We start from the raw sequence: 13,623 nt of genomic DNA, 5'->3' as shown, positions 1-13,623 counted from the left end.
TGCTCGGGCCCTGTCGGGCTCTGTCGGGCCCTGTCTGGTTTCCTCGGGCCCTGTCGGGCTCCGTCGGGCCCTCTCGGGTTCCGTCGGGCCCTCTCGGGTTCCGTCGGGCCCTGTCGGGTTTCCTCGGGCCCTGTCGGACTCTATCGAGACCTGTCAGGCTCCGTCGGGCTCTTTCGGGTTTGCTCAGGCCCTGTCGGGCTCTGTCGGGCCCTGTCAGGCTTTGTCAGGTCCTGTCAGGTTTGCTCGGGCCCTGTCGGGCCTTGTCGGGCCCTGTCGGGTTTGCTCGGGCTCTGTCGGGCTCCAGCATGCCCTGTCGGGTTTGCCCGGGCCCTGTCAGGCTCCATCAGGCCCTGTCGGGTTTGCTTGGGCCCTGTCGGACTCCACTGAGCCCTGTCAGGCTCCGTCGGGCTCTTTCGGGTTTGCTCGGGCCCTGCCGGGCTCCGTCGGGCCCTGTCAGGCTTTGTCAGGACGTGTCAGATTTGCTCGGGCCCTCTCGGGCCTTGTCGGGCCCTGTCAAGTTTGCTCGGGCTCTGTCGGGCTCCAGCGTGCCCTGTCGGGTTTGCCCGGGCCCTGTCAGGCTCCGTCAGGCCCTGTCGGGTTTGCTCGGGCCCTATCGGGCTCAATTAGGCCCTGTCGTGTTTCCTCGGGCCCTGTCTGGCTCCATCGAGCCCTGTCAGGCTCCGTCGGGCCCTTTCGGGTTTGCTCGGGCCCTGTCGGGCTCCGTCGGGCCCTGTCGGGTTTGCTCGGGCCCTGTCGGGCTCCGTCGGGCCCTGTCTGGTTTCCTCGGGCTCTGTTGGCCTCCGTCGGGCCCTGTCGGGTTTGCTCGGGCCATGTCGGGTTTGCTGAAGCCCTGTCAGGCTTCGTCGGACACTGTCGGGTTTGCTCGAGCCCTGTCGGGCTCCATTGGGCCCTGTCGGGTTTGCTCGGGCCTTATCAGGCTCCGTCGGACCCTGTCGGGTTTCCTCGGGCCCTGTCGGGCTCCATCGAGCCCTGTCAGGCTTCGTCGGGCCTTTTTGGGTTTGCTCGGGCCCTGTCGGGCTCCGTCAGGGCCTGTCGGGTTTCCTCGGGCCCTGTCGGGCTCCATCAAGCCCTGTCAGGCTTCGTCGGGCCCTTTCGGGTTTGCTCGGGCTCTGTCAGGCTCCGTCGGGCCCTGTCGGGTTTCCTCGGGCCCTGTCGGGCTCCATCAAGCCCTGTCAGGCTTTGTCGAACCCTGTCGGGTTTGCTCGGGCCCTGTCGGGTTTGCTCGGGCCCTATCGGGCTCCCTCCGGCCCTGTCGGGTTTCCTCAGGCCCTGTCGGGCTCCATCAAGCCCTGTCAGGATTCGTCGGGCCCTTTCGGGTTTGCTCGGGCCCTGTCGGGCTCCGTCAGGCCCTGTCGGGTTTGCTCGGGCCCTATCGGGCTCCGTCGAGCCCTGTCGGGTTTGCTCGGGCTCTGTCAGGCTCCGTCGGGCCCTGTCGGGTTCCCTCGGGCCCTGTCGGGCTCCATCAAGCCCTGTCAGGCTTCGTCGAACCCTGTCGGGTTTGCTCGGGCCCTGTTGGGTTTGCTCGGGCCCTGTCGGGCTCTGTCGGGCCCTGTCTGGTTTCCTCGGGCCCTGTCGGGCTCCGTCGGGCCCTGTCGGGTTTGCTCGGGCCCTGTCAGGCTCCGCCGCGCCCTGTCGGGTTTCCTCGGGCCCTGTCGGGCTCCATCGGACCCTATCAGGCTTTGGCGGGTCCTGTCGGGTTTGCTCAGGCCCTGTCGGGCCTTGTCAGCCCCTGTCGGGTTTGCTCGCGCCCTGTCGGGCTATGTCGGGCCCTGTCAGGTTCTCTCGGGCCCTGTCAGGTTTGCTCGGGCCCTGTCAGGCTCCGTCAGGCCCTATCGGGTTTGCTCGAGCCCTGTCGGGCCTTGTCAGGCCCTGTCGGGTTTGCTCGGGACCTGTCGGGTTTGCCCGCGTCCTGTCGGGATCCGTAGGGCCCTGTCAGATTTGCTCGGGCCCTGTCGGGTTTGCTCGGGCCCTGTCAGGCTCCGTCAGGCCCTGTCGGATTTGCTAGTGCCCTGTCGGGCTCCGTTGGGCCCTGTCAGGTTTGCTCAGGCCCTGTCGGGATCCGTTGGGCCTTGTCGGGTTTGCTCGGGCCCTGTCGGGCTCCTTCGTGCCCTGTCAGGTTTGCTCGGGCCCTGTCGGGTTTGCTCGGGCCCTGTCAGGCTCCGTCGAGCCCTGTCGGGTTTGCTCGGGCCCTGTCAGGCTCCGTCGGGCCCTGTCGGGTTTCCTCGGGCCTTGTCGGGCTCCATTGAGCCCTGTCAGGCTTTGTCGAACCCTGTCAGGTTTGCTCGGGCCCTGTCGGGTTTGCTCGGGTCCTGTCGGGCTCTGTCGGGCCCTGTCGGGTTTGCTCGGGCCCTGTCAGGCTCCGTCGGGCCCTGTCGGATTCCCTCGGGCCCTCTCGGGTTCCGTCGGGCCCTCTCGGGTTCCGTCGGGCCCTGTCGGGTTTCCTCGGGCCCTGTCGGACTCTATCGAGACCTGTCAGGCTCCGTCGGGCTCTTTCGGGTTTGCTCAGGCCCTGTCGGGCTCTGTCGGGCCCTGTCAGGCTTTGTCAGGTCCTGTCAGGTTTGCTCGGGCCCTGTCGGGCCTTGTCGGGCCCTGTCGGGTTTGCTCGGGCTCTGTCGGGCTCCAGCATGCCCTGTCGGGTTTGCCCGGGCCCTGTCAGGCTCCGTCAGGCCCTGTCGGGGTTGCTCGGGCCCTATCGGGCTCAATCAGGCCCTGTCGGGTTTCCTCGGCCCCTGTCGGGCTCCATCGAGCCCTGTCAGGCTCCGTCGGGCCCTTTCGGGTTTGCTCGGGCCCTGTCGGGCTCCGTCGGGCCCTGTCTGGTTTCCTCAGGCTCTGTCGGGCTCCGTCGGGCCCTGTCGGGTTTGCTCGGGCCATGTCGGGTTTGCTGAAGCCCTGTCAGGCTCTGTCCGACCCTGTTGGGTTTACTCCAGCCCTGTCGGGCTCCATCGGGCCCTGTCGGGTTTGCTCGGGCCCTATCGGGCTCCCTCCGGCCCTGTCGGGTTTCCTCAGGCCCTGTCGGGCTCCATCAAGCCCTGTCAGGATTCGTCGGGCCCTTTCGGGTTTGCTCGGGCCCTGTCGGGCTCCGTCAGGCCCTGTCGCGTTTGCTCGGGCCCTATCGGGCTCCGTCGAGCCCTGTCGGGTTTGCTCGGGCTCTGTCAGGCTCCGTCGGGCCCTGTCGGGTTCCCTCGGGCCCTGTCGGGCTCCATCAAGCCCTGTCAGGCTTCGTCGAACCCTGTCGGGTTTGCTCGGGCCCTGTTGGGTTTGCTCGGGCCCTGTCGGGCTCTGTCGGGCCCTGTCTGGTTTCCTCGGGCCCTGTCGGGCTCCGTCGGGCCCTCTCGGGTTCCGTCGGGCCCTCTCGGGTTCCGTCGGGCCCTGTCGGGTTTCCTCGGGCCCTGTCGGACTCTATCGAGACCTGTCAGGCTCCGTCGGGCTCTTTCGGGTTTGCTCAGGCCCTGTCGGGCTCTGTCGGGCCCTGTCAGGCTTTGTCAGGTCCTGTCAGGTTTGCTCGGGCCCTGTCGGGCCTTGTCGGGCCCTGTCGGGTTTGCTCGGGCTCTGTCGGGCTCCAGCATGCCCTGTCGGGTTTGCCCGGGCCCTGTCAGGCTCCATCAGGCCCTGTCGGGTTTGCTTGGGCCCTGTCGGACTCCACTGAGCCCTGTCAGGCTCCGTCGGGCTCTTTCGGGTTTGCTCGGGCCCTGCCGGGCTCCGTCGGGCCCTGTCAGGCTTTGTCAGGACGTGTCAGATTTGCTCGGGCCCTGTCGGGCCTTGTCGGGCCCTGTCAAGTTTGCTCGGGCTCTGTCGGGCTCCAGCGTGCCCTGTCGGGTTTGCCCGGGCCCTGTCAGGCTCCGTCAGGCCCTGTCGGGTTTGCTCGGGCCCTATCGGGCTCAATTAGGCCCTGTCGTGTTTCCTCGGGCCCTGTCTGGCTCCATCGAGCCCTGTCAGGCTCCGTCGGGCCCTGTCGGGTTTGCTCGGGCTCTGTCAGGCTCCGTCGGGCCCTGTCGGGTTCCCTCGGGCCCTGTCGGGCTCCATCAAGCCCTGTCAGGCTTCGTCGAACCCTGTCGGGTTTGCTCGGGCCCTGTTGGGTTTGCTCGGGCCCTGTCGGGCTCTGTCGGGCCCTGTCTGGTTTCCTCGGGCCCTGTCGGGCTCCGTCGGGCCCTGTCGGGTTTGCTCGGGCCCTGTCAGGCTCCGCCGCGCCCTGTCGGGTTTCCTCGGGCCCTGTCGGGCTCCATCGGACCCTATCAGGCTTTGGCGGGTCCTGTCGGGTTTGCTCAGGCCCTGTCGGGCCTTGTCAGCCCCTGTCGGGTTTGCTCGCGCCCTGTCGGGCTATGTCGGGCCCTGTCAGGTTCTCTCGGGCCCTGTCAGGTTTGCTCGGGCCCTGTCAGGCTCCGTCAGGCCCTATCGGGTTTGCTCGAGCCCTGTCGGGCCTTGTCAGGCCCTGTCGGGTTTGCTCGGGACCTGTCGGGTTTGCCCGCGTCCTGTCGGGATCCGTAGGGCCCTGTCAGATTTGCTCGGGCCCTGTCGGGTTTGCTCGGGCCCTGTCAGGCTCCGTCAGGCCCTGTCGGATTTGCTAGTGCCCTGTCGGGCTCCGTTGGGCCCTGTCAGGTTTGCTCAGGCCCTGTCGGGATCCGTTGGGCCTTGTCGGGTTTGCTCGGGCCCTGTCGGGCTCCTTCGTGCCCTGTCAGGTTTGCTCGGGCCCTGTCGGGTTTGCTCGGGCCCTGTCAGGCTCCGTCGAGCCCTGTCGGGTTTGCTCGGGCCCTGTCAGGCTCCGTCGGGCCCTGTCGGGTTTCCTCGGGCCTTGTCGGGCTCCATTGAGCCCTGTCAGGCTTTGTCGAACCCTGTCAGGTTTGCTCGGGCCCTGTCGGGTTTGCTCGGGTCCTGTCGGGCTCTGTCGGGCCCTGTCGGGTTTGCTCGGGCCCTGTCAGGCTCCGTCGGGCCCTGTCGGATTCCCTCGGGCCCTCTCGGGTTCCGTCGGGCCCTCTCGGGTTCCGTCGGGCCCTGTCGGGTTTCCTCGGGCCCTGTCGGACTCTATCGAGACCTGTCAGGCTCCGTCGGGCTCTTTCGGGTTTGCTCAGGCCCTGTCGGGCTCTGTCGGGCCCTGTCAGGCTTTGTCAGGTCCTGTCAGGTTTGCTCGGGCCCTGTCGGGCCTTGTCGGGCCCTGTCGGGTTTGCTCGGGCTCTGTCGGGCTCCAGCATGCCCTGTCGGGTTTGCCCGGGCCCTGTCAGGCTCCGTCAGGCCCTGTCGGGGTTGCTCGGGCCCTATCGGGCTCAATCAGGCCCTGTCGGGTTTCCTCGGCCCCTGTCGGGCTCCATCGAGCCCTGTCAGGCTCCGTCGGGCCCTTTCGGGTTTGCTCGGGCCCTGTCGGGCTCCGTCGGGCCCTGTCTGGTTTCCTCAGGCTCTGTCGGGCTCCGTCGGGCCCTGTCGGGTTTGCTCGGGCCATGTCGGGTTTGCTGAAGCCCTGTCAGGCTCTGTCCGACCCTGTTGGGTTTACTCCAGCCCTGTCGGGCTCCATCGGGCCCTGTCGGGTTTGCTCGGGCCCTATCGGGCTCCCTCCGGCCCTGTCGGGTTTCCTCAGGCCCTGTCGGGCTCCATCAAGCCCTGTCAGGATTCGTCGGGCCCTTTCGGGTTTGCTCGGGCCCTGTCGGGCTCCGTCAGGCCCTGTCGCGTTTGCTCGGGCCCTATCGGGCTCCGTCGAGCCCTGTCGGGTTTGCTCGGGCTCTGTCAGGCTCCGTCGGGCCCTGTCGGGTTCCCTCGGGCCCTGTCGGGCTCCATCAAGCCCTGTCAGGCTTCGTCGAACCCTGTCGGGTTTGCTCGGGCCCTGTTGGGTTTGCTCGGGCCCTGTCGGGCTCTGTCGGGCCCTGTCTGGTTTCCTCGGGCCCTGTCGGGCTCCGTCGGGCCCTCTCGGGTTCCGTCGGGCCCTCTCGGGTTCCGTCGGGCCCTGTCGGGTTTCCTCGGGCCCTGTCGGACTCTATCGAGACCTGTCAGGCTCCGTCGGGCTCTTTCGGGTTTGCTCAGGCCCTGTCGGGCTCTGTCGGGCCCTGTCAGGCTTTGTCAGGTCCTGTCAGGTTTGCTCGGGCCCTGTCGGGCCTTGTCGGGCCCTGTCGGGTTTGCTCGGGCTCTGTCGGGCTCCAGCATGCCCTGTCGGGTTTGCCCGGGCCCTGTCAGGCTCCATCAGGCCCTGTCGGGTTTGCTTGGGCCCTGTCGGACTCCACTGAGCCCTGTCAGGCTCCGTCGGGCTCTTTCGGGTTTGCTCGGGCCCTGCCGGGCTCCGTCGGGCCCTGTCAGGCTTTGTCAGGACGTGTCAGATTTGCTCGGGCCCTGTCGGGCCTTGTCGGGCCCTGTCAAGTTTGCTCGGGGTCTGTCGGGCTCCAGCGTGCCCTGTCGGGTTTGCCCGGGCCCTGTCAGGCTCCGTCAGGCCCTGTCGGGTTTGCTCGGGCCCTATCGGGCTCAATTAGGCCCTGTCGTGTTTCCTCGGGCCCTGTCTGGCTCCATCGAGCCCTGTCAGGCTCCGTCGGGCCCTTTCGGGTTTGCTCGGGCCCTGTCGGGCTCCGTCGGGCCCTGTCGGGTTTGCTCGGGCCCTGTCGGGCTCCGTCGGGCCCTGTCTGGTTTCCTCGGGCTCTGTTGGCCTCCGTCGGGCCCTGTCGGGTTTGCTCGGGCCATGTCGGGTTTGCTGAAGCCCTGTCAGGCTTCGTCGGACACTGTCGGGTTTGCTCGAGCCCTGTCGGGCTCCATTGGGCCCTGTCGGGTTTGCTCGGGCCTTATCAGGCTCCGTCGGACCCTGTCGGGTTTCCTCGGGCCCTGTCGGGCTCCATCGAGCCCTGTCAGGCTTCGTCGGGCCTTTTTGGGTTTGCTCGGGCCCTGTCGGGCTCCGTCAGGGCCTGTCGGGTTTCCTCGGGCCCTGTCGGGCTCCATCAAGCCCTGTCAGGCTTCGTCGGGCCCTTTCGGGTTTGCTCGGGCTCTGTCAGGCTCCGTCGGGCCCTGTCGGGTTTCCTCGGGCCCTGTCGGGCTCCATCAAGCCCTGTCAGGCTTTGTCGAACCCTGTCGGGTTTGCTCGGGCCCTGTAGGGTTTGCTCGGGCCCTGTTGGGCTCTGTCGGGCCCTGTCTGGTTTCCTCGGGCCCTGTCGGGCTCTGTCGGGCCCTGTCGGATTTGCTCGGGCCCTGTCGGGTTTGCTGAAGCCCTGTCAGCTTCGTCGGACCCTGTCGGGTTTGCTCGGGCCCTGTCGGGCTCCGTCGAACCCTGTCGGGTTTGCTCGGGCCCTGTCAGGCTCCGTCGCGCCCTGTCGGGTTTCCTCGGGCCCTGTCGGGCTCCATCGAGCCCTGTCAGGTTTGCTCGGGCCCTGTCGGGTTTGCTCGGGCCCTGTCGGGCTCCATCGGACCCTATCAGGCTTTGGCGGGTCCTGTCGGGTTTGCTCAGGCCCTGTCGGGCCTTGTCAGCCCCTGTCGGGTTTGCTCGCGCTCTGTCGGGCTCCGTCGGGCCCTGTCAGGTTCTCTCGGGCCCTGTCAGGTTTGCTCGGGCCCTGTCAGGCTCCGTCAGGCCCTATCGGGTTTGCTCGGGCCCTGTCGGGCCTTGTCAGGCCCTGTCGGGTTTGCTCGGGACCTGTCGGGTTTGCCCGCGTCCTGTCGGGCTCCGTCGGGCCCTGTCAGATTCGCTCGGGCCCTGTCGGGTTTGCTCGGGCCCTGTCAGGCTCTGTCAGGCCCTGTCGGGTTTGCTTGTGCCCTGTCGGGCTCCGTCGGGCCCTGTCAGGTTTTCTCAGGCCCTGTCGGGATCCGTTGGGCCTTGTCGGGTTTGCTCGGGCCCTGTCGGGCTCCTTCGTGCCCTGTCGGGCTCCTTCGTGCCCTGTCAGGTTTGCTCGGGCCCTGTCGGGTTTGCTCGGGCCCTGTCAGGCTCCGTCGGGCCCTGTCGGGTTTCCTCGCGCCCTGTCGGGATCCATCGAGCCCTGTCAGGCTTTGTCGAACCCTGTCGGGTTTGCTCGGGCCCTGTCGGGTTTGCTCGGGCCCTGTCGGACTCTATCGAGCCCTGTCAGGCTCCGTCGGGCTCTTTCGGGTTTGCTCAGGCCCTGTCAGGCTTTGTCAGGTCCTGTCAGGTTTGCTCGGGCCCTGTCGGGCCTTGTCGGGCCCTGTCGGGTTTGCTCGGGCTCTGTCGGGCTCCATCGAGCCCTGTCGGGCTCCGTCGGGCCCTGTCGGGTTTCCTCGGGCCCTGTCGGGCTCCATCGAGCCCTGTCAGGTTTGCTCGGGCCCTGTCGGGTTTGCTCGGGCCCTGTCGGGCTCCATCGGACCCTATCAGGCTTTGGCGGGTCCTGTCGGGTTTGCTCAGGCCCTGTCGGGCCTTGTCAGCCCCTGTCGGGTTTGCTCGCGCCCTGTCGGGCTCCGTCGGGCCCTGTCAGGTTCTCTCGGGCCCTGTCAGGTTTGCTCGGGCCCTGTCAGGCTCCGTCAGGCCCTATCGGGTTTGCTCGAGCCCTGTCGGGCTCCGTCAGGCCCTGTCAGGTTTGCTCGGGCCCTGTCGGGCCTTGTCAGGCCCTGTCGGGTTTGCTCGGGACCTGTCGGGTTTGCCCGCGTCCTGTCGGGCTCCGTCGGGCCCTGTCAGATTCGCTCGGGCCCTGTCGGGTTTGCTCGGGCCCTGTCAGGCTCTGTCAGGCCCTGTCGGGTTTGCTCGTGCCCTGTCGGGCTCCGTCGGGCCCTGTCAGGTTTTCTCAGGCCCTGTCGGGATCCGTTGGGCCTTGTCGGGTTTGCTCGGGCCCTGTCGGGCTCCTTCGTGCCCTGTCGGGCTCCTTCGTGCCCTGTCAGGTTTGCTCGGGCCCTGTCGGGTTTGCTCGGGCCCTGTCAGGCTCCGTCGGGCCCTGTCGGGTTTCCTCGGGCCCTGTCGGGCTCCATCGAGCCCTGTCAGGCTTTGTCGAACCCTGTCGGGTTTGCTCGGGCCCTGTCGGGTTTGCTCGGGCCCTGTCGGACTCTATCGAGCCCTGTCAGGCTCCGTCGGGCTCTTTCGGGTTTGCTCAGGCCCTGTCAGGCTTTGTCAGGTCCTGTCAGGTTTGCTCGGGCCCTGTCGGGCCTTGTCGGGCCTTGTCGGGTTTGCTCGGGCTCTGTCGGACTCTATCGAGCCCTGTCGGGCTCCGTCGGGCCCTGTCGGGTTTCCTCGGGCCCTGTCGGGCTCCATCGAGCCCTGTCAGGCTCCGTCGGGCCCTTTCGGGTTTGCTCGGGCCCTGTCGGGCTCCGTCGGGCCCTGTCTGGTTTCCTCGGGCTCTGTCGGGCTCCGTCGGGCCCTGTCTGGTTTGCTCGGGCCATGTCGGGTTTGCTGAAGCCCTGTCAGGCTCTGTCCGACGCTGTCGGGTTTGCTCCAGCCCTGTCGGGCTCCATCGGGCCCTGTCGGGTTTGCTCGGGCCCTATCGGGCTCCCTCCGGCCCTGTCGGGTTTCCTCAGGCCCTGTCGGGCTCCATCGAGCCCTGTCAGGCTTCGTCGGGCCCTTTCGGGTTTGCTCGGGCCCTGTCGGGCTCCGTCAGGCCCTGTCGGGTTTGCTCGGGCCCTATCGGGCTCCGTCGAGCCCTGTCGGGTTTGCTCGGGCTCTGTCAGGCTCCGTCGGGCCCTGTCGGGTTCCCTCGGGCCCTGTCGGGCTCCATCAAGCCCTGTCAGGCTTCGTCGAACCCTGTCGGGTTTGCTCGGGCCCTGTTGGGTTTGCTCGGGCCCTGTCGGGCTCTGTCGGGCCCTGTCTGGTTTCCTCGGGCCCTGTCGGGCTCCGTCGGGCCCTGTCGGGTTTGCTCGGGCCCTGTCGGGCTCCGTCGAACCCTGTCGGGTTTCCTCGGGCCCTGTCAGGCTCCGCCGCGCCCTGTCGGGTTTCCTCGGGCCCTGTCGGGCTCCATCGGACCCTATCAGGCTTTGGCGGGTCCTGTCGGGTTTGCTCAGGCCCTGTCGGGCCTTGTCAGCCCCTGTCGGGTTTGCTCGCGCCCTGTCGGGCTATGTCGGGCCCTGTCAGGTTCTCTCGGGCCCTGTCAGGTTTGCTCGGGCCCTGTCAGGCTCCGTCAGGCCCTATCGGGTTTGCTCGAGCCCTGTCGGGCCTTGTCAGGCCCTGTCGGGTTTGCTCGGGACCTGTCGGGTTTGCCCGCGTCCTGTCGGGCTCCGTCGGGCCCTGTCAGATTTGCTCGGGCCCTGTCGGGTTTGCTCAGGCCCTGTCAGGCTCCGTCAGGCCCTGTCGGATTTGCTAGTGCCCTGTCGGGCTCCGTTGGGCCCTGTCAGGTTTGCTCAGGCCCTGTCGGGATCCGTTGGGCCTTGTCGGGTTTCCTCGGGCCCTGTCGGGCTCCATCGAGCCCTGTCAGGCTCCGTCGGGCCCTTTCGGGTTTGCTCGGGCCCTGTCGGGCTCCGTCGGGCCCTGTCTGGTTTCCTCGGGCTCTGTCGGGCTCTGTCGGGCCCTGTCTGGTTTGCTCGGGCCATGTCGGGTTTGCTGAAGCCCTGTCAGGCTCTGTCCGACCCTGTCGGGTTTGCTCCAGCCCTGTCGGGCTCCATCGGGCCCTGTCGGGTTTGCTCGGGCCCTATCGGGCTCCCTCCGGCCCTGTCGGGTTTCCTCAGGCCCTGTCGGGCTCCATCGAGCCCTGTCAGGCTTCGTCGGGCCCTTTCGGGTTTGCTCGGGCCCTGTCGGGCTCCGTCAGGCCCTGTCGGGTTTGCTCGGGCCCTATCGGGCTCCGTCGAGCCCTGTCGGGTTTTCTCGGGCCCTGTCGGGTTTGCTCGGGCCCTGTCGGGCTCCATCGGACCCTATCAGGCTTTGGCGGGTCCTGTCGGGTTTGCTCAGGCCCTGTCGGGCCTTGTCAGCCCCTGTCGGGTTTGCTCGCGCCCTGTCGGGCTCCGTCGGGCCCTGTCAGGTTCTCTCGGGCCCTGTCAGGTTTGCTCGGGCCCTGTCAGGCTCCGTCAGGCCCTATCGGGTTTGCTCGGGCCCTGTCGGGCCTTGTCAGGCCCTGTCGGGTTTGCTCGGGACCTGTCGGGTTTGCCCGCGTCCTGTCGGGCTCCGTCGGGCCCTGTCAGATTCGCTCGGGCCCTGTCGGGTTTGCTCGGGCCCTGTCAGGCTCTGTCAGGCCCTGTCGGGTTTGCTCGTGCCCTGTCGGGCTCCGTCGGGCCCTGTCAGGTTTTCTCAGGCCCTGTCGGGATCCGTTGGGCCTTGTCGGGTTTGCTCGGGCCCTGTCGGGCTCCTTCGTGCCCTGTCGGGCTCCTTCGTGCCCTGTCAGGTTTGCTCGGGCCCTGTCGGGTTTGCTCGGGCCCTGTCAGGCTCCGTCGGGCCCTGTCGGGTTTCCTCGGGCCCTGTCGGGCTCCATCGAGCCCTGTCAGGCTTTGTCGAACCCTGTCGGGTTTGCTCGGGCCCTGTCGGGTTTGCTCGGGCCCTGTCGGACTCTATCGAGCCCTGTCAGGCTCCGTCGGGCTCTTTCGGGTTTGCTCAGGCCCTGTCAGGCTTTGTCAGGTCCTGTCAGGTTTGCTCGGGCCCTGTCGGGCCTTGTCGGGCCCTGTCGGGTTTGCTCGGGCTCTGTCGGACTCTATCGAGCCCTGTCGGGCTCCGTCGGGCCCTGTCGGGTTTCCTCGGGCCCTGTCGGGCTCCATCGAGCCCTGTCAGGCTCCGTCGGGCCCTTTCGGGTTTGCTCGGGCCCTGTCGGGCTCCGTCGGGCCCTGTCTGGTTTCCTCGGGCTCTGTCGGGCTCCGTCGGGCCCTGTCTGGTTTGCTCGGGCCATGTCGGGTTTGCTGAAGCCCTGTCAGGCTCTGTCCGACGCTGTCGGGTTTGCTCCAGCCCTGTCGGGCTCCATCGGGCCCTGTCGGGTTTGCTCGGGCCCTATCGGGCTCCCTCCGGCCCTGTCGGGTTTCCTCAGGCCCTGTCGGGCTCCATCGAGCCCTGTCAGGCTTCGTCGGGCCCTTTCGGGTTTGCTCGGGCCCTGTCGGGCTCCGTCAGGCCCTGTCGGGTTTGCTCGGGCCCTATCGGGCTCCGTCGAGCCCTGTCGGGTTTGCTCGGGCTCTGTCAGGCTCCGTCGGGCCCTGTCGGGTTCCCTCGGGCCCTGTCGGGCTCCATCAAGCCCTGTCAGGCTTCGTCGAACCCTGTCGGGTTTGCTCGGGCCCTGTTGGGTTTGCTCGGGCCCTGTCGGGCTCTGTCGGGCCCTGTCTGGTTTCCTCGGGCCCTGTCGGGCTCCGTCGGGCCCTGTTGGGTTTCCTCGGGCCCTGTCAGGCTCCGCCGCGCCCTGTCGGGTTTCCTCGGGCCCTGTCGGGCTCCATCGGACCCTATCAGGCTTTGGCGGGTCCTGTCGGGTTTGCTCAGGCCCTGTCGGGCCTTGTCAGCCCCTGTCGGGTTTGCTCGCGCCCTGTCGGGCTATGTCGGGCCCTGTCAGGTTCTCTCGGGCCCTGTCAGGTTTGCTCGGGCCCTGTCAGGCTCCGTCAGGCCCTATCGGGTTTGCTCGAGCCCTGTCGGGCCTTGTCAGGCCCTGTCGGGTTTGCTCGGGACCTGTCGGGTTTGCCCGCGTCCTGTCGGGCTCCGTCGGGCCCTGTCAGATTTGCTCGGGCCCTGTCGGGTTTGCTCAGGCCCTGTCAGGCTCCGTCAGGCCCTGTCGGATTTGCTAGTGCCCTGTCGGGCTCCGTTGGGCCCTGTCAGGTTTGCTCAGGCCCTGTCGGGATCCGTTGGGCCTTGTCGGGTTTCCTCGGGCCCTGTCGGGCTCCATCGAGCCCTGTCAGGCTCCGTCGGGCCCTTTCGGGTTTGCTCGGGCCCTGTCGGGCTCCGTCGGGCCCTGTCTGGTTTCCTCGGGCTCTGTCGGGCTCTGTCGGGCCCTGTCTGGTTTGCTCGGGCCATGTCGGGTTTGCTGAAGCCCTGTCAGGCTCTGTCCGACCCTGTCGGGTTTGCTCCAGCCCTGTCGGGCTCCATCGGGCCCTGTCGGGTTTGCTCGGGCCCTATCGGGCTCCCTCCGGCCCTGTCGGGTTTCCTCAGGCCCTGTCGGGCTCCATCGAGCCCTGTCAGGCTTCGTCGGGCCCTTTCGGGTTTGCTCGGGCCCTGTCGGGCTCCGTCAGGCCCTGTCGGGTTTGCTCGGGCCCTATCGGGCTCCGTCGAGCCCTGTCGGGTTTTCTCGGGCCCTGTCGGGTTTGCTCGGGCCCTGTCGGGCTCCATCGGACCCTATCAGGCTTTGGCGGGTCCTGTCGGGTTTGCTCAGGCCCTGTCGGGCCTTGTCAGCCCCTGTCGGGTTTGCTCGCGCCCTGTCGGGCTCCGTCGGGCCCTGTCAGGTTCTCTCGGGCCCTGTCAGGTTTGCTCGGGCCCTGTCAGGCTCCGTCAGGCCCTATCGGGTTTGCTCGGGCCCTGTCGGGCCTTGTCAGGCCCTGTCGGGTTTGCTCGGGACCTGTCGGGTTTGCCCGCGTCCTGTCGGGCTCCGTCGGGCCCTGTCAGATTCGCTCGGGCCCTGTCGGGTTTGCTCGGGCCCTGTCAGGCTCTGTCAGGCCCTGTCGGGTTTGCTCGTGCCCTGTCGGGCTCCGTCGGGCCCTGTCAGGTTTTCTCAGGCCCTGTCGGGATCCGTTGGGCCTTGTCGGGTTTGCTCGGGCCCTGTCGGGCTCCTTCGTGCCCTGTCGGGCTCCTTCGTGCCCTGTCAGGTTTGCTCGGGCCCTGTCGGGTTTGCT

The sequence above is a fragment of the Patagioenas fasciata genome, chromosome 11, assembly GCF_037038585.1.
Source record: "Patagioenas fasciata isolate bPatFas1 chromosome 11, bPatFas1.hap1, whole genome shotgun sequence".
In the NCBI taxonomy this organism is placed as follows: Eukaryota; Metazoa; Chordata; class Aves; order Columbiformes; family Columbidae; genus Patagioenas; species Patagioenas fasciata.
The sequence above is the reverse complement of the archived record's forward strand: the minus strand, read 5'-3'. Positions refer to the sequence as shown.